The sequence below is a fragment of the Phyllopteryx taeniolatus genome, chromosome 23 (assembly GCF_024500385.1).
Source record: "Phyllopteryx taeniolatus isolate TA_2022b chromosome 23, UOR_Ptae_1.2, whole genome shotgun sequence".
NCBI classification, from domain to species: Eukaryota; Metazoa; Chordata; class Actinopteri; order Syngnathiformes; family Syngnathidae; genus Phyllopteryx; species Phyllopteryx taeniolatus.
In genome coordinates, this window is record NC_084524.1 from 2693974 (window position 1) to 2719117 (window position 25144).

At 44.8% G+C, this 25144-nt stretch overlaps 1 long non-coding RNA gene across 8 annotated transcripts; it reads left to right on the plus strand.

Annotated features, from left to right (window-relative positions):
* Window positions 1-1338: 1338 nt before the first annotated feature.
* On the plus strand, window positions 1339-25070 carry LOC133472825 (uncharacterized). 8 transcript variants are annotated; one of them, XR_009786861.1, is made up of 14 exons: window positions 1339-1892; window positions 3999-5418; window positions 6125-7353; window positions 9090-9201; window positions 10589-10758; window positions 11291-11399; window positions 20755-20915; window positions 22481-22591; window positions 22943-22981; window positions 23609-23686; window positions 23982-24087; window positions 24165-24728; window positions 24867-24937; window positions 25003-25070. It is a non-coding gene; the product is annotated as an uncharacterized LOC133472825 (long non-coding RNA). The 8 variants fall into 8 exon arrangements; XR_009786857.1 differs by lacking the exon at window positions 22481-22591 and adding an exon at window positions 18659-18779 and having other exon boundaries at window positions 1340-1892; XR_009786858.1 differs by lacking the exon at window positions 22481-22591 and having other exon boundaries at window positions 1340-1892; window positions 6125-6402; window positions 6490-7353.
* Window positions 25071-25144: the final 74 nt, after the last annotated feature.

Genomic DNA, 25144 nt, shown 5'->3' on the forward strand with positions numbered 1-25144 from the left:
CCGGGTCTTAAGATCGTGGGATTTGTTCCCATATTAAAGCGGCGGGACGGGCTCGGAAAAAGAAACAGGTGTTGGGTGTTTGTGCGTCCGTAGGTTGCAAAAAACACGCTGTTCATCTGTTGTGTTTGTGAGTGTGTGTGTGTGTGTGTCTGTGTGTATACATGTGACAGAGGGGCTTCAGTGGGGGAGGGAGGGGGGGCTTTATTGAAAAGTGCGCCTCTCCTCCCCTGTTCAACATGCTGGATTAGCACCAGCAGTTTCCCATGGAGCAGCCCAACACACACACACACACACACACACACACACACACACACACACCCTCTTCTCGCCCCCCTTCACATTTGCATAAGGCGCAGACAGGCGGAGATGTGACAAACAAACCACACACACACACACAGCGTGCCAACCGGCTGCCTCCTATACATGAACCCAAATAGGAGAACTCTCCCCAAACGGTCACCTTACAACATATTTGACTCCACGGCTCGGCTCTCTGCGCCGCTGTCCGGCCGCCAAGTTCCCATCAGGCGCCTGATTTATGGCGCTCCGCGCATTCCTCGGGCCGCCCGAGCTGAAATACGAGACGAGATGCAGAGAGGATACTCGCTCCGCGACGAGAACATTCGACAGAGGCCGCGCGGACGTAGCGTCGCAGAGCCCCCCGTGCGTTCATGTTCGGTTCCAAAATGGCTGCTTTGAACTTCCTGTTCAAATGTATCTATGTCGTATAGGGGCACGACACGTGACTGCCCAAAGCTCGCTCGCCACCACCCGCTGAAAGGTTTGAAAATTCCCCTGATCACAGTTTATACTCAGGACAGAACTTGGGTAAAGTTTCGAGCTAAACAGACGCGTAAATTACACACACACAAAAAACATTCTTTGTCATAATGAAAAATTTAATCAATTATCATCAAACCACCTAGTAGAATGAATGTGTTTTCAGAAAATACACAAAAAAAAATACATTTTGGCCCTTCCATGTAATTTTTTTTTTTTTTTGGGGGGGGGGCTTTGTAATAAAAAAAATGATTAAAAAATATATAAAACATACTAAAATAATTATAGTGTAAATAAAAAAAAATTGTATTTTGAAAAGCACTATATAAATAAAATGCATTTCTATTGTTGATAATAATAAATCACCCCAAAACAGAATTTGAATCATCATTGGCCAATATTTGATAAAGGAGGGAAAGTCAAAGTAATGATTGCATATTTTCATTTCCATGTTACTGTCATTTGTTTCATTTTCTGCTGTTTTGCTCATCTACCTGCACGTCAAAAACACTGCCCAGTGGATGCCCGTCTGATAGCATCAATCAACCAATCAGACGTTTGTGGGCGTGGCCACCCCGCTCACCATCACCCCCTCCGCACACACACCTGCTCCCAATCTGCTCAACTACTCTCAGGTAAACGCTGCTTGTCTTCGTTTCAAATGATTCATGTGCAAAATGCAGAAACGTTCACTTGATTGGTCAGTATTATTTTCAATGTCTGTTATTTCTTGAGGACCCCCTAAATTGTCTTTTTTATTGTTTTCTTGAAAACAGAAAACTGTAAAAGTAAATGGTCGGTTTTCAGAACTGTACCGCCTAAATTGTCTTCCGAACGAGCTGCTTGAAATAGCGTTTGAGGTCAAATGTGTGACGAAATCATTGTGGTGCAATTTGTTGGCTAAAATGTCGTCTCCGTGTGACATTTTTGGAGGAATACGACCGCGCGTGTTGTTTTACGGCATCCACACCGATGCGAACGCGTCGGGCGGCCGCTCGTTTTCCCGCCCGGGTTCTCCTACGCTCTCGGCTCCCGACCTGCACGAGCCCGAGTAGCGCTCGTGGTACAGCACCGCATTCTTTCCCGGGAAGGAGAGCAGGCAAGCCATGCAAGTGAGTCCTGTCTCTGTTAAATTAGCACTTGTTTGACAGTTTATAACCTCCATGCTAAGTTCCCTTAGCCTGCCTGTGGTGTTTTGCATTATATGTTAGCGTTAAGCTAGCGGCCGTGCAATAGATGAAATGATGCGGTCCGGTTTGGCGTTTGTTTAATGTGTCCGTTTAACAGTAAACTTCAATTGGGAGCGACGATTAGCACCGGCGGTTTCCCACGGGGCAAGCGCGCTGGGCCTCTGCGTGAGTGACCGTGTTCATTTCCTCAAAGTGATGTTATACTCAAATCTAGCGAGAGAGCGAGACCGGACGTGAGGGAATACTGCACAAGCAGTCCAACATTTCCCATAATATGTCCACGTTAAATGTAATCGGTCATGTCACTTCCTCGCGGGATGCCGCAGCAGCACGGTGAAATTCCCCAAAGAATTCCACCTGGTTTCCCGAAAGCACAACGCGGAGGCTTGGCGCACATCTGCGAGCGTGTGCGCCCATTTGAGGGCTTTTTTTTATTTTTTATTTATTTATTTTTTTTCGGCTGTGGCACTTTGGCACCTGCGTACCATTAAAAAGCTAAAGGCCTCGATAATAAGCTGCAGGTGCACCCCTGGCAAAGGGTGGGGGTGGTGGCACTTGAGTGTGTGTGTTGTCACTTTGCATTCTGTATTAATACTCGTCTGTATGGCACATTTGCTCTCGGGGGGGGGGGGAACAAAAGAGACACTTGTGTCCATCACGGCCGCCCATCTGTGGCAGCGTCGATACATATTGATGTCAATCACCATGGCGATTTTTTTTTTTTTTTTTTTTTTCCATTTTTGAATTTTTTTTTTGCACGGTCGCTGCGTTGGCATACGTGCAAAACCAACGCCCTCGCCATTGACGGCAACGAGTGGAAGTGACAGCCAATAAGGAGGCAATCAACTTCCTGAAAATGTAATTACGCGACGAATGCGGCGATGTAAAGACCCCGGCACCGTAATATCGCCACACGACAGCCTGCGAAAACGCATGCCGGAAAAAATTGTTTGTTTTGCATGTGCTGTTTTGACACCGCATTCGAGTAGCTTTCCACAAACAGAATCCTACAAAACCTCCTGACTGAGCATGTTTTTCTTATTTCATCCCAACCCCCCCCCACCCCCCCACCCTTGAGTTTCTGACTTCCAGCTGCTTTCTACAGAAGATTGATGATAGAAATTCGCGTCATTAAAGTGCTGGAATCCCTCACCTGCTTAGCATTTACAGTACTTTGGACGCAGGGCCCACATGTTCTTCTCGCTTTTAAGCGCTTCCAGATTTCACCAGTGACGGGTTGTGCCTCTCTCCTGTTTGAAACGGACTCAATTTTGGTCCGTGTGTTCATGTTGTGTAGCGCAGCGCTCTATATGCTACTTTAAAAGGCTGTTTTACTTCATTTAATATAGCTCAGGCCTTGCGCACGCGTAAGGATTTTTTGCTCGTGGTGCGCGCCGATAATCTCAACGCAATGTAGCACAGCGCACGCATGAAGATTATGTTCCACCACCGATCTGGAATCTAGTCCTCAAAGACACACAACGGTCTGAAGTGCGTTGAGTGAATTTGTATCTTAAATACTAAACGGGTTCAATATTTACGACCCAAAATCTCGTCTCGACGACTCCCGAGTCACGGAAGAAAAACTGTCGTCATTTGTACGCGTGTGTTCACCAGATGGCAAGAAGTATTTTCCAAAAGCTGATGACATCACCACGCGACCGCCCTCAAGTTGTTTGTTGCCATATAAGCCATTTGCAAGATGTAATTAAAAGACAAACTACGCGAGTTGGTTTAAGCAAATCGCGTGCAAGTAAAAAACGCATCCTCGTCTCGCAAAAGCCGGAGACGTCGCAAGGCAAATGCGCAGGGATGAACATATGGATCGCGTGCTCAAACCTGGCAAAGAGCGCAAGATTAATAATGATTTGTGCGAAATGAAAGGGACCACCCGCAACCTCTCCCTCTCCCCTCCTCCCAAAAAGAGTGTGCAAGTATAACCTTCACTTTCATGTGCCCATGGGAGTGAGGAAGACAAATGGGGGGGATTTTATTTTATTTTTTTAATTCCTTCCGCTGTGTTTGCAGGGCGCCGCAACTGCATCACACGCACGTTCCCCCATATGGCGGATGGATCGGGGATGCAAGGATGCGGCGGCTAAGAAGAAAAAGAAGTCCCATATGCGTGTCTGTTTCTCTTCATTAGCTGACGGCCGGAACAGAAGTAGCTCCTCATCTGCTTGACTGAAATGAAAGACGGTAAACTCGTTTCGACGAGGACTCGCCGCCGCCGACATCTGACATTCCCTTGAGGGCAGCGTTTGCTTTTCATACGTTTGAAACTGCAGGCTAGTAAAAGATGATGATTGCCGTTTTGGTTTCTTTTTATCCCAGAGACGGAGTTGCAACCGTTCACGCTTCAGCGGCTTCCATTGTGTGGAGACCAAGCCGTTTTTCAGCCACACCCCCTTTTAATCGCATCATGTTGCGAGTTATTTTTCACAATTTAGAAAGCGTTTCCAGGTGTTTTAATAACATTTCCTCGACAGGGTTGAGGTCAGGGTGCGTACGTGCCGCACGGACTCATCGCCGCCACCAGGTGGACAACTTCGGCCGATGCGAACCTGCTCATCCAACAGCGCTCAATGCAGCTCTGCTTACCTTTTGCCTGTTAGGCCAGAGAAGCAAATATTTGTATGAAGGCAATTAAAACATCAATTTTCCCTATCATGTCCCCTCTAAGCTTAAGAATTGCTAACATGCCAGCACACGCTTTTATTTTTTTCTCCCAAGCAGAAAGCGAAGGGCCCCTACCCCCCCCCCCCCCCCCCTCCTCAACTCCTCCTTGGGCCACGAGGCGAGGAATAAACTGATCCCGTGTCAGACATTCCCTGGATAGTACAGCGTGGCCCGCGGCGCTATTAAGGTTAAAGAGCATTCTGGAGCGCTTCGAGAGGCGGCGGTGTGGGGAGGGAGGTGGGGGACCTGGATGTTGTAGCTGTGAGGAAGCGATGCCGGCAGAAGGGTGCGTCGGGGTGGGGGGGTGGCGGTGCGAGCGGAGCGCCCCTGTTCGCCCCTAGCCACCCTCCTCCGACTGCCATCTGATGTGAGGTAACATGTGAGGGCGAGCATCCATCTGTCCGCGGTATACGCGAGCAGAAGGTGCAGCTAATGAGGCTTGATTTGCCGCTGCACCTGCCTCCAATCTGGGGGGTGATGGTTGCGCATGTGTGCATGTGTGCCAGGGATGCTCCATCTCGCCAGCCGCCCCTCAACCCACACAAACCTCCATCTACACCCCCACCCTCGTCCCTCCTCCCTCCAGGTGGAATCCTTGCTGAGCTTGAATGGGAGCGCCTGCAGGTGGAAGGATCCTGGGAATTCATTAGGAAGTAGGTGAGACCCTGGGTTGAAAGCGCCTTTTGACCCGCCTCCCAAACACCGTTGCGTTACAAAAGCAGGAGATTTCCGGAAAGGAAGAAGCAGCGCCGAAGCAAAGTTCTCCGTTGTAAGAATGTGTCCGGTCCAGCGGTGGCAAAAGTATTCACACTTACAGATGCTTGTTTAAAAAAAAAAAAAAAAAAAGTACTGATTCAAATGCATATGAGGAAAAAAGTACAGACTCTAAAATGTACAAAAGTTTGTTAGCTATTTTGATAAGTTGGCAGTTTTCCTCTTAACTTTCATATTAAGAAAATACTTGGCTCGATTTGAATGCAATGGAAAAACATTCCTATGACTTTGCTAACTAACAAACAAATTCTGAATTAGATGACACTGGGGGGGGGGGAAATGCTGTATGTTTTTACAGATTAAACGGAAACGTGGGTTTTCAGGCCAGCACAAGTCAAAACACGTTTGCCACAAATCATTCTTGAAGCCAACAACATGACAAAAAAAAAAAAGCCATGGATGAGAAATATCTAACTCCTTGGTTCACGTTCCTCCGTGGTGAAGTTATAAGATCTCATTCGCTCTTTTTTTACATCAAACGGCAGCTGAAAAACGGAGCGATTAAGGCAACCTTGAAAATACAGATCTGTTTTCAAATGTAAATTTCAAGTCATCCAAAAACAAAATAGTCAAGTACAGCACAGGCACCGCTCCAGTGACACAACATTTGTACTTGGTTACTTTGCACCGCTGGTCCTGCCCACATGTTAAATGCACGGTGAATTATGCTCACCGCCGCCCTTCTCTGCTCCCTGTCACAGATCCCGTCTGACACGAGAGCTCTTCGGGGGCCGGTTATTCCAGGCCATTGAATCCAGATCAAAACCAGCCCATTGGTGTTCCCTGCCTGCTTCTGTCTGGAAACCAAAACCCGGCGTGTGGCATCCACCGCAAGCCGCAAATATGAGCTAAGTTATTGGTGTTACAACGTCTGCGCCGAGAAGCACTTAGAGGAGGAGATGAAATGTAAATCAAGGCCGCAGACAGAAGAACGGATTGGCGGGAGATTTGACACCATGGCGACTGTTACTTATTTACAGTTGAGCAGCCTCGTGTGAGGAAAAACAGAATTCTGTCCAAATGTCGAAATTTCAATTGAGTGGCTCACTATATGGCATCCCTGCAGCCGTTTCCTGGGTTCTGTTTGTCGAGAGGGGAAAATGAATTGCAGCGTCATCTTCAAATAAATCCAGCAACGGCCAATAAATCCCAGCCTCGTGTTGAAACCACGAGGCGGTTCCATGGGAGACGGAAGGGGCGGCGGTGGGGAGGAGAATGCCGATTGTCTGACGGGAGTCAGACTCATCTGTTTACTTACAGATTCTCCCCACAAACTCCAGGTGTGGCCATCTTGATTGCCTGACCTGTGGCGTGTCCTCAATCTACGCAAGTGCAGAAAACCCCAGTTTGTCGTGGGAAGTTTGTTCCAGACAACCGTGATACGTGAAAATAGTTACACTTGAAACATATTTCAATGTATGAACACTTGGAGACTTGTATAACATCACTTTGAGGAAATGAAGACTGGCAGAACTGCATCCCATTGCGTATATGTGCAGGTGCATTATGAGTTGCAAAATACCCCAACAGAGACATCAGACTGTTGAGCAACTCAAGTTCTACATCAAGCATGAATGGGAAAGAGTTTAACTTACAAATCTACATGTCCTCAGTTCCCAAATGCTTATTGATGTTGGTTACTTATGTAACACATTGGTAAACATGCCCCTGTGCCAGCGGTTTTCTGTGTTGCACGCAAGTTTATCAGTTTGAACCTTAAATATCTCGTCTTTGCAGTGTATTTAATTGAGTATAGGTTGAAAATCCTTGTTGTTTTTGTTTTGCAGAATGTCCCAACTACATTGGTATTGGAGTTTGTATATCTGAGAACCTTTTGTGCCGCTTTCTCTTAATGAGGCTGCATCTCTTCCAGTGGAGCTCAGTGCTGCCTGGCATGTTCTGGCATGCACAACATGGTACAACACTGACGGTGAGAAAATCTAAACTTGGATTTATTTGTAAACTAAAACCCATACAAAAAAAAGAAATAAAAATGAAGCACTGTGAAGCGTGCTGACCAATGGTTGATATGTGAGGGTGGACTTTTAGCCTTCTGCAAATGGGATGCAGGCAGAAAGTAACCGTGGACTTGCATGTTAAATGAATGAGAGAGCTGTTCAGGGGGATATCAAAGAAGTTTACTTTCCAATTATTGTGGCTTTGGAATTGGAGCAGTATGTTGGTGCTTGTCACTTGAGACTGCACACTGCCCTCTTCTGGTGTCAGACTCTTACTGTGACTCACGCAGCGTGATGGCCACTTTTCCCTCTACCGTTGTAATGATGTGATATCTTCCCCCCCCCCCCCCCCCCCATAAATGGTGGAATAAATGCAACATTCGCAATTGTTTGCAAGCGCAATGTCCCCGTCAAGTCTCTTAACGACCGCTGTAAATCGTATATTGGAGCAATGTGTAAATGCCATATGCTCGGGACTACCTCTCTCTTGTGCTAACGGTGCTCCATCGTCGCTGCTGACGTGGGTCAGATCTCCGGGCAGGTGGCCGGGAAATGGAGGCAGATGGGCCCAGTGGGCCCGCCTGCCCGCTACCGCCGCCGAATCTGTGAACTTTTCTCGCTCTCTTCCCTTTCTCTCTCTCTCTCTTCAGTTTCAAGCGGCACTGATGGGCCCTTGAATTATTACCGGGCCCCCCATTCATAATTACTCCGGGCCTGGTGGGGACCAAAGCCCCACTAATGACGCCTTTGTTGCCGCTGATCAACGGAGCACAATCAACAAGAGAGGACGTATGACTGAGAGAAGCATTGAGCAATAACGTGCCTTTAGGGCAGCCTCTCGAAAACAATCACGCATGCTTTCTCTTGGCTCCCCTCGTTAAAGACGGCTGTTCACAGGGAGCGTGAGACTCGGTGCGTGCGCGTGCTCTGCTACGTCGCTTCCCACAGGCTTCACCGCATCTAACACATTGGATGTATTTTAGACGGCAAACTACAGCGCTGCTTTGAGATGCAACTAACCCCCGACTTAAAGCGCAAAATTGCGGACCAAGCCGCCATCTTGACTCCCCGGCCAGCTCGCCGTCACTTCTATTGAGGTCACTTTGTTTGGCTCCAATAAATTAATCATAACTCACTTAATTCTTTACTGTGGGTAATTTAGAACAATGGTACAAAGATGGCTTATGGTTGCACACTGCTTAAAGGTCTCTACTGTTAGTTGGGCTATCCATGAGGTAATTGGCACTCAGGGGGGGGGGGGGGGGGCATATCAAAAAGACACAATATGGTATTATTGATAACTACCATTTCATATTAGTTGTATCCGCATTTCTGAAAATCCGACTGTGCCACATTTCAAAACTAACGTCACTACGTTTACAAAGCGGCAGCACACGTCAAAAGACTGATCAAACGGTGCTATTTCTGGAATGTTGGTGCCATGTAATGGTGTCGTTTGAAAGTGGAATTTAAATCAAACTTTTCTCAAATTACCAAAAAAGTACACTACAGCACAGTGTAGCATATATTTTACTGTGCTATATTGTACTTTTTGTATTTTCATTTACTGCCATTGACGTCTTTTGAAGTCAAATGTTAACTGGGAGAGCTTTATACCACAGTACCTTCTTCTTTTATTTTTTATTTTTTAAGATACTGGAAATTAGGTATTTGCAGTTTTATCGACATTGGTGTTTCTCCTTTCTAGGTGTCTAGACGAGATGAAGCTTTACAATCGGATGGGAACTTTTCGGTCCCGACGGAGCTCAGATTGAAAAGGATTAAAGTTTTCAAGTTGGCAAAGCAGAGTTGAACTGAGGGTAATGTTTTTATTTTTCAATATTAGAAATAAACCGCAATGCCTCAATATACGACAAAACAAATCTCGATTTTCAAGTCCATTTGATTGCTCATTTTCTCACATGTGGGAATAAGTTGGCACTTGAAAGGGACAAGGAATGAAATGCACCTGCTGTCCTCTCTTTATATTTGATGCCAAAGGTGCCAGGGTGCCATCAGCGATAGCAATCATGTCCACGTTAATATCCCGCTCTTCGCTTTTGAGGAGACTCTCTTGAACGTCCTGCCAGCCTCTGAGGGATCCTTTTGGCAGATTATCCGTCATCTTGGCTGGCAACATGGCGCCGCAAAAGCATCTGTTTTTCGCTCGGCATGATCCAGAAAAGGAGGGAGAGGATTTATTGAGTCGTTTGGTGGAACCTACAGAATGTTCCTCGCGTATCAAGCGTCTGGCTCCAGAAAGACTTGACGGTTAGCTAGCTGCAGAATGTGTGGGCGGACATCGATCTGAGATGGGTGGCTCCTCGAGTTGAGAACTTGGCTGCTTTTCAAATGAAAAGTGAATGGGCGCATTTTGATTTGGTCGCTTTGATGGCTTCACTCCTCCGCCCGCCTGCTAAGTCATGTGTGCGGGGACCACTACCTACCGCTTTCCTGTCCCGTTTAAAGTCTCCAACTATTGGGGTTATGGCCCAATTGGGATTGTACCATCCCACACTACGGCGAGAAGGAAAAAAATAAATAAAAATAACTGCCATGATTGTAAAGATGAGCAAAAGTCTCATTGTGGCCATTTCATCCCCTGACCTCAACCCTATTGAGAACCTGCAGAATTTAATAGGAATTTTCTTTTTTAAGATCCTTGTGTATTGCCCCAAAATGTTTTTGGGCAAACTTTGTTTTGAGTAACAATACTATCATAGTGATTGTTTTCTTCAATAAAATGGCAACTATTATAGAAGTTATTGAAGTTGATCAAATTTTTATTTTCACTGCAATTATGATTTCAATTTGGAAATAAGTTTTTTTTTTTTTTTTCCAGAAATTTCATTCACCCCACATTATTTCTTGATTTATTCTCTGAATTGTGCAATTTTGGAGTAACCTTTTTCCTTTTCACTCATGTCCAATGAAAAGCATGTAGTTACGATTGGGTTTTATCCTGCAAAATCTGTAACATTGCTTGCATTGATTATTTGAATGAACGGCATATGCCTCATTTGGAAAGCTGTGTAAGTCTCAACTATTGTTCATATTTTGCATTGATATATAATTTGGTTGAACATTTTGGGGCTGTTTGTTCAATTGGCTTTTGTTTTACCTTTCAAAGTCGACTGAGTCACAATATCAGCTGGGATTTTCATTTTATTTTTTTAATAAATTACATTTCTGGCACTTGTGTTCCAGAGGCGGTCAAACGAATGCCGTCCCCTGAAACTAACCACAGTGAAGAGGCCAAAGTGAGTCAAGTGTGGTGAGAGAGTTTCATGCTCACTGGCACGCTGGAGGAGATCGTTGGCAGCCAATTGTTCATGAGGGGTTGGATGCAGTGAACCCGTTAAATGAGGACCAAGGAGGTAAGGGTTCAAACTCCTGAATGGGGTTTTAAGTTGTTTGCAGAGTACGGCTTTTGTTACCATGACTACCCTTGGGGGGGCGGGGCGGAGCTATGGGGTATAACCGTCCCATGAAGGCCAAAATAAAAGCAGCGTTTGTATTTTCGCTCACGGGGGCACCACTTCATCACCAAGGCGCCGTCAGTTTGTGGAGTTGTGCAAGGTCAAACCCAAATGCGCTGCTAAGTCACTTGCAAAATGCAGGATCTTAACCCAGCCTACCTTCCAGGTCATGGGTGGTTACGGTTGCACAGGGCTTAGAGTGGGGGCGGTTATTACGTAAATTAGCTGCACTGTTATGTCACATTGCAGCAAGATTTAGAACGACTCGCTTGCCGACACATTTTCCAAATTAGGCCGCGAACAAAAGATGTACTTGCTTAGTTCACACTGTTTTCGTATATGAAGAATTTTAAAATATTTTTGTCCCTTTTAATGCAGCTTGGGGGGGGGGGGGAATAAAATTCAAAGTGCAATTTCCTCTTCCCAACAGGACATTCAGGGTAGACCAGCGCTACTGAAATTATTCATCCTTTTCCCAGTTCTGGGAATGCTGCCATGTTGGTCCCCCGGTGCAGCAGTGGAACCCACCCAAAATTCGGGTGAGGAAAAAGGTTTCCGTCGTAGCCTAGCAACGGTGAGTAGAAATACACACACACACACGCGCGCGTGCGCACAGGAGATGGGTGGCCTTGTGGTGCCAGAGGCGGTGATGGGGGCGCCTGGCTGCAGCCCAGTGGCAGATGACACGGGGCGAAACCTGCCGTTGTGAGATTAGAGGATCAGATCCTCGCTGCTCTTCGTCACGCAAAATGTGAAGAACGGGTGCCAGGAGGATCGCACACAGACGCAAAACGTCGCAGTTTGCTTTGCGCCGAGATTCTTATCTGTGACGCCGACGTTGCAAATATGCCCTTTTGTCCGTGTATCCCACCAGGCGTCCTCCAGCATCGGTAGCATTCAGCTCCATCGTCGTTTTTTTAAGTGTTTGAGTTTCCTATTATGTGTCAGCTTTAGCATGAAGCTAGCGGAATAAAGGTAGCTATCTGGTTATGCGCAAAGTGTAATTCTCCAAGTTTTAGTTCCACAGTAAACTTCAACTTGTGGTGGCATTAAACAGCTTGAAGCTTCTTTTTCTTTTTTTTTTCAAGATTTGTTGAATGTTTGTCTGCAATTAGCTGAGGATAGGTTCCACAGAAGAAAAAAAAAAAAAAAAAAAAAAAACTCTAGGGTGAGCTCAAAACCGGTCCGTGGAGCAAAACGGGTTGGGGACCGCCGCTTTAGACCATTTAAAGGTTCCCCACGACGTGAGGTGGCGAGAAGCCCCAGGAAATGTCCTTCATCTTAAAAAGTATCGAACGCTTCCGCCCTCACGAGGCGTATTACAGTGGGAAAGGGCAGCTGGGATCACTTGGGGAGCAGAGCCCCTTCCACCCGAGCGGGGATGACGCACAGAGAGAAGGGAGGCGGCATAGTTCGGATTCCCAATATGTGTCCGGGGAATCCGTGGCGAGGCCAGATGGCACGGGCCTGCCGGTCTTTGGGAACGGCGGCATACGGCGGAGAGACTCGCGGCAGAAGGTAGCGGGAAACGGCGGCGGGGTCAGCGCTTGATGTCGGACGCTCCCCGGAGCGTTTCCTACCATCCCTTTGAACGAGAAGCAGCGTCTCCAACCCGCAACTGTGCCGATTCCCGGCTTAGCACGGCGGTTGACTTCAAACGTCGGCCCCCTATTCCCTGCTGCCCGAAGCCTCCCGAGTTCCGAACATATGTTAGCAGACTCGACCGTGCCAATAACATGCCAGCGAAGCGCGCACGTGGACATATTGTGTTCTCTTTTCGACTTTCATCTCGCACAATTCCGGTCGACTCGCGAAGCGCGACGCGACGGCGGCCAATTATATCGCCCGGCGCTCGGAGACAGATGTCCAATGTAACCTGGTTAGCGCTAATAGGCGGGTTTTTGAAACCGGAGTAATTATTCATCATTCCCGCAGAGCTAAGATATCTGATGCTGAGTGCGCGTGACAGGTGTTAGCGGCAATTGCCCGCCCAATAACGACGGGGATGGCGGCCATTTGTGTTGTTAGAGAAAGAACCTCGACAATCTTCCTCCATTTTGGTCCGAATCGCAGCTTTTTTTTAAAGGTGCCGTGTAGACAAAGACCCCTCGTTATTCTCATTAATCCTCCATCTGTCTTCTTGGCAGAAGCCCACCGTTACTGAGCTCGGCATGATCAACATTTCATCTATAATGTCCTGATGAAAGCACGAGTAATCACTGAGTTGGTCAATTGTCTTTCATAAAAAGGTTGCCGTAAAACAGTCGTTTTTGATTTGGATTATTTTTTTATTTTTTTTTTTAAAGTTGATGCTACTGACTTTTGATAGCGTATTCATTGAACGTGTCAAATTTGTGGTTATCTGTTGGAGAAGCTGAAACAATCGTGGCAACAGTAACCATTCGGTACCTTTTTAAAAATGAAAGCGCTTTACCCTTTTGATAACTTGTAAATTGAATCAACAACATCACGTATATATCAGTTCAAATGTATTATTTGAAATTTAGATTCAAAATTATTACTTTTGGGTGAGGGTTAAATATTTATTTAGCAGGTGCAGCAAGTCTACATGCACAATTTAATAATTTTAAATATTTAAAAGGTATGTAATGTAAAAATACATTTATAGTATTTACAATGAATACATTACTTTCAATGCTTAATCAGAAATTATACCTACTAGCTTTTGAAAAGTTAAAATGACTTAATTGCGTTCATGTCAATAAATTGTGGACGCAGATTTAGTTTTGGACAGCTATGCCACATTTGCCTATGAAAAGGTTGTTTATATATATTTTTTTAAATGACAAGGACATGTATTTTTTTTATTTTTTATAATCATCCAAAGCCACGTTATTTACGTTTTCCCATTCCCCCCCCCCCCCCCCCAAAAAAACAATTCAATAAAAAAAAAATCCATCCATTCAATTCCCTTTCCATACCAAATTTTTGCAAGCACACAAAAACGCTTAATATAGCACACTTGTCGCTATGTTTAAAAAAAATAAAATAAAATATGCAAGCAGGAGCCAGAGCAGAATACATCCATCTTACGCAAATCAATGAATGGACTTCCATTTGCATTTGATCACTCAGCTTGCTGGTGATCTTACAATTTGTCTTGACCACAGACTGGGCCCATTGATTTCCTTTGCGCAAATAAAGTGCAACGGAAATCAAAGATAATTAAGATGTGAATAAAGGCTGCGCTGCTCGCCAAGGAGCATGAGTCAGCCAAAGCACGGATATTATGCACCGGAAGGGAGATTGAGTTTTTATTTATTTATTTTTTTAATATAAACAACGCCCTGTGAATCAATCGAGAGAGCCATCTGATTAATAGCCAAATGTAAAATACCTTGAGTGCGGAAAAAAAGTCTCACAACTGCGGACAAAAAAAATATCTTCTGAAATCATGATGTTGCAATTTTACTCCCAAATGTACTTATTCCGTGTCAAATCTGGGCCTGTTGAGTTGTAAACCAAGTTCGGATGTGTGAATGGCAACTGGTGGATACGCAGGTTAATTCCCAAACTTTTTACACCACGTACTTAATTGGTCCCAAATTATTCACTTTATATAAATAAACTAAAATAAACTACAGTGCTGCCTTGATATACGAGCACGGTACGGTGGACGTGAACGCAGTGCAGCACTCTTCACAATAAGCAGCAGTTGGGCGGATTTTTGTCAAGTCGTCAAAAATGAGGCTTCAAGCTGTGCCAACATGAACGTGAGGGCATGTCAGATAGGCAGGATTATTTTTTTTATGGGGTGTTGGGATTGACCATTTCTATCAATCAAATCAGAAAAAAAAAAAAAAATATTCTTCGTTTGTCTGTTATATTGCCACCCGGTGGCCAAGGCGGGCACTTCAGAAGGAGCAGCACAATCAATTGGACAATGCACAAATTTAGTTCTTGACATTCTACTGAATGTTCTTATTACAAAATGTTTTTAATAACCTATGATATAAAGTGCAATTTTCCCCTCAGTAAATTTGAGATGCAAGCGTGGTCGTGGAATAAATTAAACTCAAGGCACCACTGTATGATTTATCATCATACGAATTTTATATTGCGACAAAAAAATAATTCTACATTAATGAAGTCCTTTAAGGAAAAAAAGCACATGTATTCTCGATTAGGTGTCTTTATCTGAATAAGTATATAAATATCGAATCTGTGGTAAAATTACAAGAATTAAGTTAATTTTTCAAATTCATGTTAAAATATAACTTTCTTCCCTATGACTATATTATAAAACCCCGATTCCAATGAAGTTGGGACGTTGTGTTAAACATAAATACAAAGAGAATACAACGATTTGCAAATCATGTTCGACCTATATTTAATTGAATACACTACAAAGACAAGATATTTAATGTTCAAACTGATAAACTTGATTTTTAGCAAATAATCATTAACTTAGAACTTTATGGCTGCAACATGCTCCAAAAAAGCTGGGACAGGGTCATGTTTACCACTGTGTTACATCACCTTTTCTTTGAACAACATTCAATAAATGTTTGGGAACTGAGGACACTAATTGTTGAAGCTTTGTAGGTGGAATTCTTTCCCATTCTTGCTCGATGTACAGCTTAAGCTGTTCAACAGTCCGGGGTCTCCCTTGTCGTATTTTACGCTTCATAATGCACCACACATTTTCAATGGGAGTCTAGTACCCGCACTCTTTTACTACGAAGCCATGCTGTTGTAACGTGCAGAATGTGGTTTGGCATCGCTGAAATAAGCAGGGGAGTCCATGAAAAAGACGTTGCTTGGATGGCAGCATATGTTTCTCCAAAACCTGTATGTACCTTTCAGCATTAATGGTGCCTTCACAGATGTGTAAGTTAACCATGCCATTGGCACCAACACAGCCCCATACCATCACAGATGCTGGCTTTTGAACTTTGTGTCCATAAAAGTCCGGCTGGTTCTTTTCCTCTTTCGCCCGGAGGACACGACGTCCAGAATTTCTAAAAACAATTTGAAATGTGGACTTGTCGGACCACAGAAGACTTTTCCACTTTGCGTCAGTCCATCTTGGAGGGTTTTCGGGCTCAGAGAAGCCGGCGGCGTTTCTGGGTGTTGTTGATAAATGGCTTTTGCTTTGCATAGTAGAGTTTCAAGTTGCACTTACGGATGTAGCGCCGAACTGTATTTACTGACATTGGTTTTCTGAAGTGATCCTGAGCCCATGCGGTGATATCCTTTACACATTATCGGTTTTTGATGCAGTGCCGCCTGAGGGATCGAAGGTTAAGGTCATTCAATGTTGGTTTTCGGCCTTGCCGCTTACATGCAGTGATTTCTCCAGATTCTCTGAACCTTTTGATGATGATATGGACCGTAGGTGAAGAAATCCTAAATTCCTTGCAATTGTACGTTGAGGAACATTGTCCTTAAACTGTTGGACTGTTTTCTCACGCACTTGTTCACAAAGAGGTGAACCTCGCCCCATCTTTGCTTGTGAATGACTGAGCAATTCATGGAAGCTCCTTTTCTACCCAATCATGGCACCCACCTGTTCCCAATGAGCCTGTTCACCCGTGAGATGTTCCAAACAGGTGTTTGATGAGCATTCCTCAATTTTCTCACTCTTCTTTGCCACCTGTCCCACCTTTTTTGGAACGTGTTGCAGCTATAAAATTCTACGTTCATGATTTGCTTAAAACAATCAATTATTAAACATGAAATATCTTGTCTTTGTAGTGTATTCAATTAAATACACGAACATTATTTCCAAATCATTGTAGTTTTTATTTAACACAACGTCCCAACTTCATTGGAATTGGGGTTGTATAAGAGTGGAATATTAGTCTACAGTAGGCTTGTAAAACTTTTTATTGTGGCAAAATACATCTTTCATTGTTTCGAAGTAAAGATTACAACTTTTATTTTGAAAAAATAGGACTTTATTCTAGCAACTCTATAGGAATTGGTTTATATTAACTTTTTTCTCGCAAAAAAAAAGAGGCAGCTTTTAAATTCCAACTTCATTTACGGATATATGCGGAACATCACGTCGACAACAGGTTTGCAGACTTCCTGTTAGACGTCTAACGTTCTACCGGTGCGGTGTCCCAGTCCCATTCCGCCTTTACGGAAGTAAATTGCGCATATACTCTTTAGGATTATAAAATTGTCCCTTGTCAGGGTTCCCTGGACTCAAAAAGTACTTTGAGAACTTAAAACGGAGTGCAGAAAAACTGGAGTATGACATACAATCTGGTACCTGGGAAGTGTTTATAATTGGGTACATATTGTAATATAGTTCCCTTTAATAATGCTCAACTGATCAGAAACCCTCCACAGTTGAACTTTGACTTGTGTGTTATGCAATCGGCCCCCCTCCCCCCCCCCCCAAACACTCGCGCGCCGCTCGACTCTTATCTGGCAACTCAGACCACACATAAAAGCAAACCATGCTACACAATATCAGCATGTGCGACGCAGCACAGCGCCTTAATTGATTTGTTCCAAATCTGCTCTATATGCCCTGAGATAAGTGTATTTTATTTCATTTTTTTTTTTTTTTTTTTTACTTTGAAGAGAATCCAGCGATTCTGTTCGGTATCTGCGGACGAACGCCATTGTTCACGGAATTTGGGGTCTGAGCCAGAGTCCCTCACGGATGATTTATGTGTTCAGCTGGGATGGGGGCGGTGGGCGCAAAGCGGGCGAATATCATCTGGCTGGAGAAAGCCGCAGCCCAGCAGGCCTCGAGGAGGCTTAAACAGAAGCAGGACGGGTGCCAGGTCCTCTCCTCGACCATTGTGCTTTAATTAACCTATATAGGAGCTGACTGGTTAAATGTGCAGTGATAGATAAGGCCCCCTCGCATGATTGATTAATTTACCGCGCACCCTCGAGGATTTCCATAACATTACGGCCATATGAGTCACGAAAGCCATGAAAAGTCAGTCTGTACGGCCTCGCAAGCGGAATAGCCTAGCCTTTCGCTCTGCTAGCTAAATGCTAAATACTATCCATGTTGCGGATTGAGCACAAACTGTACGGCAACGTGGATATAATATAATAGTACTCTGTCATGTATTCTTTATCCTCTGTGAAGAGCAACTCCTATTAGTGCCGTACTGATGAGCAGATAGGGAGTTGATGTCGCGTTAAACGGCAGCTCCATCCAGATGTCTGTCTTGTACTGCTTATTTATTGCTTGTGTTGTGACCGTCGCTTGCGGAGTACTTTTCAAGATGCATTGTGGGATACATTGAGGCCATTACCGGGAGTGATTGAGAGCACTCGCATCAAAATAGACAAAGATGTTTTATTTTTTTACTTCTTGCTTTATTTTTTTAAAGCAGGCCTTATTGTTTCACGCGCCCCATTTGCGCAGCCGGCGACATCATCATCATCATCCTTGCATATTGGCAGTTGCCATGGCGATGCTGGAAGCGCTCTCCAAAAATGGGCGGGGGGCTTTAGGCTGTAAATCTTTTTCTTCTTTTTAATTTAGGAAATTGGCACCAAGAAAAAGTGCGGCAAATGAATCCGTGTTAATAATAATTCACATATGGGACGAAACTCAATTAGGTGGCTGTTTTGGCTACAGGCAAAGAGCAGGTGACACAATATGATCTCATCTCATCAAAGTGTGTGGAAATGGCGTCACGACAAACGTGACGGATGGAGACGTCCACCACGTTGCGACGGCGCGGCCCTTTTGCCGCTCACGGCGTCCGATTCCGTCTCCTCAGACCACAAATGTTCACGTTTGCTATTCCGGGCTGAGGTTGAGCTCACCTCCGTTTTCTGTTATTTTTCCATAAAGTGTCGAACGGAGGCGAGCGGCCCAGCTCTCCCGTTGCTTTTAATAACCCGGTGGCCGGCATCCAGTTTCTGGCGAGCGCTGGGATTGGCTGATCCCTTCACACTCTGGCACCTGGAGCTATGTGTGTGTGTGTGTGTGTGTGTGTGTGTGTGTGTGTGTGTGTGTCTGTGTGTATACTGGTGAAGAGGGCCCGCTATTGGTTGCTGCACCACTGGAGGCGTGACGCGGCAAGAATCAAAGGCTCTCACCTGCAACCGAGCGAGAAGCAAAAATCCTTCCGTGGCTGCCGGCCAAGCAGCCCTTGCCATACGTTTATTAAAAAACTTATTTTATGTGATAAAACACTCAAAAGAGAGACCTAAAATCCCGCAAGATGGCGCCCCCCCCCCCCCCGCCCTCCCCCTTTTTACCCCCAAGCCTGTTTGCGTATGATTAGCACCCGCCGCTGGAAAACGGCTGCGCAAATACGATATGCGTGTTTGCACGCGCGTTGTCGTACATTTCGGCATTAATCCATAATCTAAACGAAGACGGACGCGCGTTTGATTGCTCAGCTGCGGTTGTAGGAGTCGGCGGGGTGTTAATAGTAAAGTGTTGGGTCAAAATATTAGCATCAATTAAAACGGGCCCAGGTCGTTGTGCCAAAGGAACGGTTTTGCCCAACAATGTTGCATTGTGGGGTCGGATGCCGAAGAGCAGAGGTGTCAAATTGTTCGCGTTGTAGTTAAGCGAATGGCCCCGGCCTTCAGTTATGCTGGTGGAACCAAATAAATGTATAATTGCTCGGGAAGGTTATGCCAAAAATCACCATTCGGTAACAACCTTGACTTGACCTTGACGGTTTGGTTCACACGGAACAAAAACGGCCTGTTTTGTGTGAAGAGGAACAGATTTGATGACATCTACAATGAAACCGCTTGAATCTTTTTAGGAAACTGGAACATCAATCGTTCATCTTCTTTTTCGGACAGTATAATGTCTTCTTTTCAACCAAGCATATCCATTTTTGGATATTTGTCCTTTTATCGGGTTTGTGCGATCATCTGGCTTGAGAGTGCCCTTTTTCAAGCTGTTCTCGTCTATCTTTTCCACCTGGCATTTGAAACCCGGACGGTAAATCAGTTTTGATCCGATCGGATCAAAGCTGATATTTCTCCTGTAAATATGGGGAAAACGCCGTCGCTCCGATCGGTCCTTCGCGACAACTCGGCGACGCCAAGCTTGCATAGCGACGTCGCGTGATGCCCTTGAACGGCGATCCTCTAAAGGCTCCATCACGTTTATTAAACCGTAAAGAGTTTTTGGCCTCTGATCAAAAGAGGGACGGGTGTACTTGTGCCCTTTAGCAGATGCCAGCCTGAGGTGTCTGACATCAGCTTAACGCAAATGGACCGCCATCAGCCGGTGCCTGTTCAGCACCTCAAATGACTTTATGGATTTTATTTTATTTATTTTTTTAACAGTACCACACGTCATAAAAGATGTGCTAAATGCAAAAATCTGCAATGTACTGTACAGAGACCGTACATAGAAAAATGACACGCACGCAGAGCACAAACTAAGTAAACGTTTGAAAGTGTTCCTTCGGGCCAGCGTTTGGTAACGCCGTCGACGAGTGACAGCAGAGTGAGCTCGATGTGAGCTCGCCGGCCGGGGAGCGGCGCGATGACGGAAGGCCGCCGACTGTGAAATTGATTTGGAGCGGGATGTCGGTCGCGGCCAGGTTGAAGCGCGCTAATCCGGTCCACCCGGTTCGGGCTCGCTGCTTCACGTTTCAATGACGAGAGAAGCCCTTACTAGTTGTGAGCCGTGTCCTCATAATTTTGCTAAGGCGGTGACTGTATAATCTGACCTCACCACCGTTTGACTAGTTTAATCTCAGTTACCCTTAACCTGTTGACCTGTGTGTGTGCGTAGCCAGCCACATTATGGCAAAATGAGGCAAAAAAAACAAAAAACAACTTTGTTTGCTTTAGAAAAGTGTTTGTGAGCATCTGCCATGCAAATAATGAAAAACATCCATTGAGTGACTGGATTTGCAACAACTGCCGTGTATTCTGCACTTGTGAAAACTCATCAGTTGCTGTGATTTACAGAACCATCAACAGCCACTGGGCCTCTCGCGCGCACAGAGAGCAGCTTGTTGGTGCGCTTCAGCCCACTGCCCGAGCGCGTGAATGGGAAGTACGCGGCTGAAGCCGAGCCGGGTCTCCAAAGGCGGTCAGGGACCGACGCCGTGTGCCAATAAAGCAGCTGGGTAACATTTTTGTGTTTCATCGTGCTCTTTGTGAATATGCATTAACGACGTCCCTGCTTAGACCTGCCAGTTAGCCTTTGGAGATGATCCGGCTTCAGGACCCCATGGCATTTGGAGGCATATGCTTGCCTGTCACCTGCTGAGTAGATTCCGCCGACTGAAGCGAGGCCCTCTGTCCGTGGTCTATGCAAATACGCCAACTACGCAGGGCATCAAAGATTCGCCGCTTTTCAAAGCGCAACACAATACTCGTACGCTATTGTGATCCGGTGACCGATATGTAAATGAAGCAACAAATTAAACACTGGAGATTGGTCGGACAACTATCGTGTGAATGCCAAAACCGCAGCTTCAGTTTTCTCACATTTTGGACCAAATGGTTTGATAGCATCGCTTCACCTTTTAATACCCTCGGCATGAAACTAGAATACTCTCTCGTCACCTGTCACTCGCATATTGGAGTTGTACAGTGAACCTACTATACTGTATCGCCGACAGTGGTGCCTTGAGATACAAGTGGCCCGACCGAGTTTTTCGAGATGCAAACCCGGGATACGAGCGCTGTGTGGCGACAGGCATCTCCACTCACTTGGCAACAAGCAGCCTGTTAGCAGATATAATTTGCAAATATTCTTAAAAAAAAAAAAAAAAGAGAGGCTTCAAGATGTTTGACACACTCAACTCAAGGTTGCTGTCAAACTAAACAAAAGGATGAGAATCTCACGCATTTATTTCAAGGAAGTACATAGCCTACGCTAGCTTAACGCTGACACACGTTTGGAAACAACACGGCCGAACACTTAGCATCTATGTAGCATTGTTGTCCTTTAAACAACAGATATCTGAACACACAGACTGCAGCAACACATTTTAGACCAAAAACAACAATCACGCGCATATAATTCTTTAACCTCTGTAAAGAACGACTAATATTACTGCCGTACTGAGAAGTTACGACGGGAGGCGAGTCGCCACCCGTACAGAAGACAGTGGACCTCTACATACTTCAGCACCTGTGAATTCACATTCAGATTTTACATTTTTTAAATTGTTTTTAGGGAACCAACCATAAAAAACTTGGTGCTTTATCCCAACTTAAAGAGTTTTTCTTTTCTTCAATACAATTATAATTGGTATCATTATGCCCAATCCCCCACGAGTAGCAGGGATCTCTTGTCTCTTATGAGTCAAAGTTGGCTGTAACAAGTTTTGCTCTTCCCAACCAATCAGGACAGAAAAATGCGGACTCGATGGCCTTATCGACATCCAGCTGATCCTGATGGTTTTCAGGCTACCACTGGCCTTAAATCCTACAAAATGTTTAGTGAGAAAAGTAGTTATTTTTGTCTCTATTCATTATTTTACATAGTTATTTATTCTGAAAATCAATTTTAAATACTACGTACGCCAATTTTTTTTTTTTAAGAGTACATTTCTCTATAATATACAAGGTGGGTATTCACACAAAAATATATTTTTAGTTTAGCTTTATTTTTCTGCCACTTTCCTATCCGACTTGCTGTTATTTTATTCAGGCTTTGTAAACCGCTGTTGTTGTCATACAGTACGATGGCGCCGCCCGCTGGATGCAAGGAGCAGCACAGCGAAACTGACTTCCGGGTTGAGCACCGTGGCGGGAAAGTTGGCCGTAACCCGCTGCAAATACGTCATCATAGGTTGCCGGAAATAAGTCTTTGGGTCTAATAATAATAAAATGTTCTTTTAACTTGATTATTCAAAGTCTAGCATTACAATTTGAAAAAATATTTGTCAGGTAAACCTTTAAATAAAATTTAAAAAAGAACAGTACATAATTAAAAAAATGGTCTCGGGTTGGCTTTCCTTTGCGGCCATTGCGTTGTAAGGTGTGGCACTAATTGGAGACAGGTGTGCACCAGGGCGCTACGACGCGCAGGCAGGCGCACTAATGGCCACCAGCAGCAAAATGGCGAGCGACAAAGCTGCGTTTTCTCACGCCAGCAAGCAAATGTTTGATGTTTGTAACAGTGGCAATGTGCTTTTTGCAGGCTTTTGACAGGCAGAGGCGCAGCAGCGTGGAAGGAAAGGTTTGTGCATGGGTTTGCTTGAGCACATTCACACTTCACTTCAGGCTTAGCACGTTTTAGTTTTGTTTGTTTTGACATTTTTTTTTATTTATTTTTTTTTTTATGCTGGCCAGCTCATTTGTGTATTTTTTTTTTTTTTAAATTGTTCTAAATGACGTGTGATGGTTTTGTCACTGTGACTAAATGTTTGGTTTTAATTAAGTGTTCATGTGCTGTGATTATTTTGTTCTATTTTCTTTACGGTGGTAAATTGTACAACTTAATTTTTTTTTTTTTTTTTTTTTTTGTAGTTCTAGGGGGTCTTTTGAAGTTTGCTGTCCGGGTTATAAAAATAAAAAATCTCTCTCCCCCCCCCCCCCCCAAAAAAAAAACCAACTGGTATTGTAATACGTTGTACTTTGTTTTTTATTCTCCATCTTACTCATGTGGGAGTGTTAAATATTGTAATTTATTTTCAATGCATTCATGTACATGTTTAAATTTTTGGTTTGTCTTAAGTTTGGGGTCAGGGTCATGTCTGGTGTATGTGTGTGTATGCATGTATATATTTGTATGTATGTATGTATATATAATCCATAGTATTGGTCAACACACACACACACACACACGTTTGTCCTCTGTTTTCAGGGTGGAGGAGATGGCGGATCGGGCGACGCACCAGGATAATCGGTTTTTGCAGACAAATTAGAATCGTCTCTTTGCCAAGTATGTCAACAACACAAGGAATTTGTCTCTGGTAGTTGGAGCCGCTCTGGTACGACAACGCAGTCAATTGACATACGTTTGAGACATTAAAAAAGTGACAGCAATAAAAGGTTACCAGTCATGTGGTAATGCCGGTACATTATTTTTTTTGACAATTGTGCAAAAAGATAGTGTCCTCTAAGCAATTAGAGCAGTTTGACATGATGAATAGAGTGCAGCGTGATGAGATGACTACAGTGAGTGCACGAGTGAAGTATAATTGGTCTGTTGGCTTGTTGTACTTTGCATTGTTCAGTAGCGCCTACCTGAGGGAAGGAGCTGGAAGAGAAGGTGTTCAGGATGTGGAGGCTCCAAGAGGATTTTGCATGCTCTGAGTTCTGGCAGCGTGCAAGTCGTCAAGGGTGGGTAGAGGCGTACCGACAATCTTTTCAGCGGTTTTGGTTGTCTGTTGGAGTCGGATTTCTTTTTCTTCCAGCAGAACACAGGACTGATTCGATGCAGTGTAGAACTGCCTCAGCAGCTCCTGTGGCAGGCCGTGCTTCCTCAGAAGCCGCAGGAAGTACATCCTCTGCTGGGCCTTTTTGAGGCTGGAGATGTTGATCTCCCCCTTCAGGTCCTGAGAGACTAATTCCCAGGAAGTTGAAGGTCTCCCCCTTCAGGTCCTGAGAGACTAATTCCCAGGAAGTTGAAGGTCTCGACAGTTGGGCAGCTGTGGGGAAGGATGCCTCCTGAAGTCCACGATCATCTCTCCAGTCTTGAGCTTGTTCAGCTCCAGGTTGTAGGCTGCAGCACCGCTCTGGCCGCTCCACGTCGTCGATCCGCAGACTCGTCAACGTCTTTGAGGCCGATGGATCGACGGGAACGCCAATCTGCATCCTCTTGCGGAGCGTCACTTGGATGCCGGTGCGCTTCCCCCTTCTTTGCCTCCATGCACCACAGATCGCAGCTGCCCTCCCAGTGAGTCACTGAGGAGAAAAATGAGCGGATTTGCGAAAGTTGGATGAACTCTCGGGAAGACTCCGTTTAGCAAGTCTTCCCTTGTGTAAGTGAGTCTTGTCATCTCTCCAAAGACAAATGAAATATGCTATTGATTTTGGTTGGTGATGCATGAAATAGCCCAGTTTTGGGGAGATAAGTATATGAAGTTAATTTTGTTTTAAGTCTTTGTACTTTCTTCCAGCCTGGTCTGTGTTGAAGAACGGGTTGTGGTGCACTATGGGAAACGAGGAACCAAGATCCACGAGGACGAGGGTAATAAGTACACACAAAATAAAGTGAGCAGCGCACACTGAAATTGTATCGAATGCGTTTTGCAGGTTTGGAGATGAGCCGGATGAAGGCCGGGCAAGGGAAGATAACAAAGTTGACACACCAATGGAACAGGCAAGTGGCTCCAGTTTGTATTACAGGTTGGTGGAGGAGACATTTGTGAATAAAGGCAACGAGACCAGGGTAGTA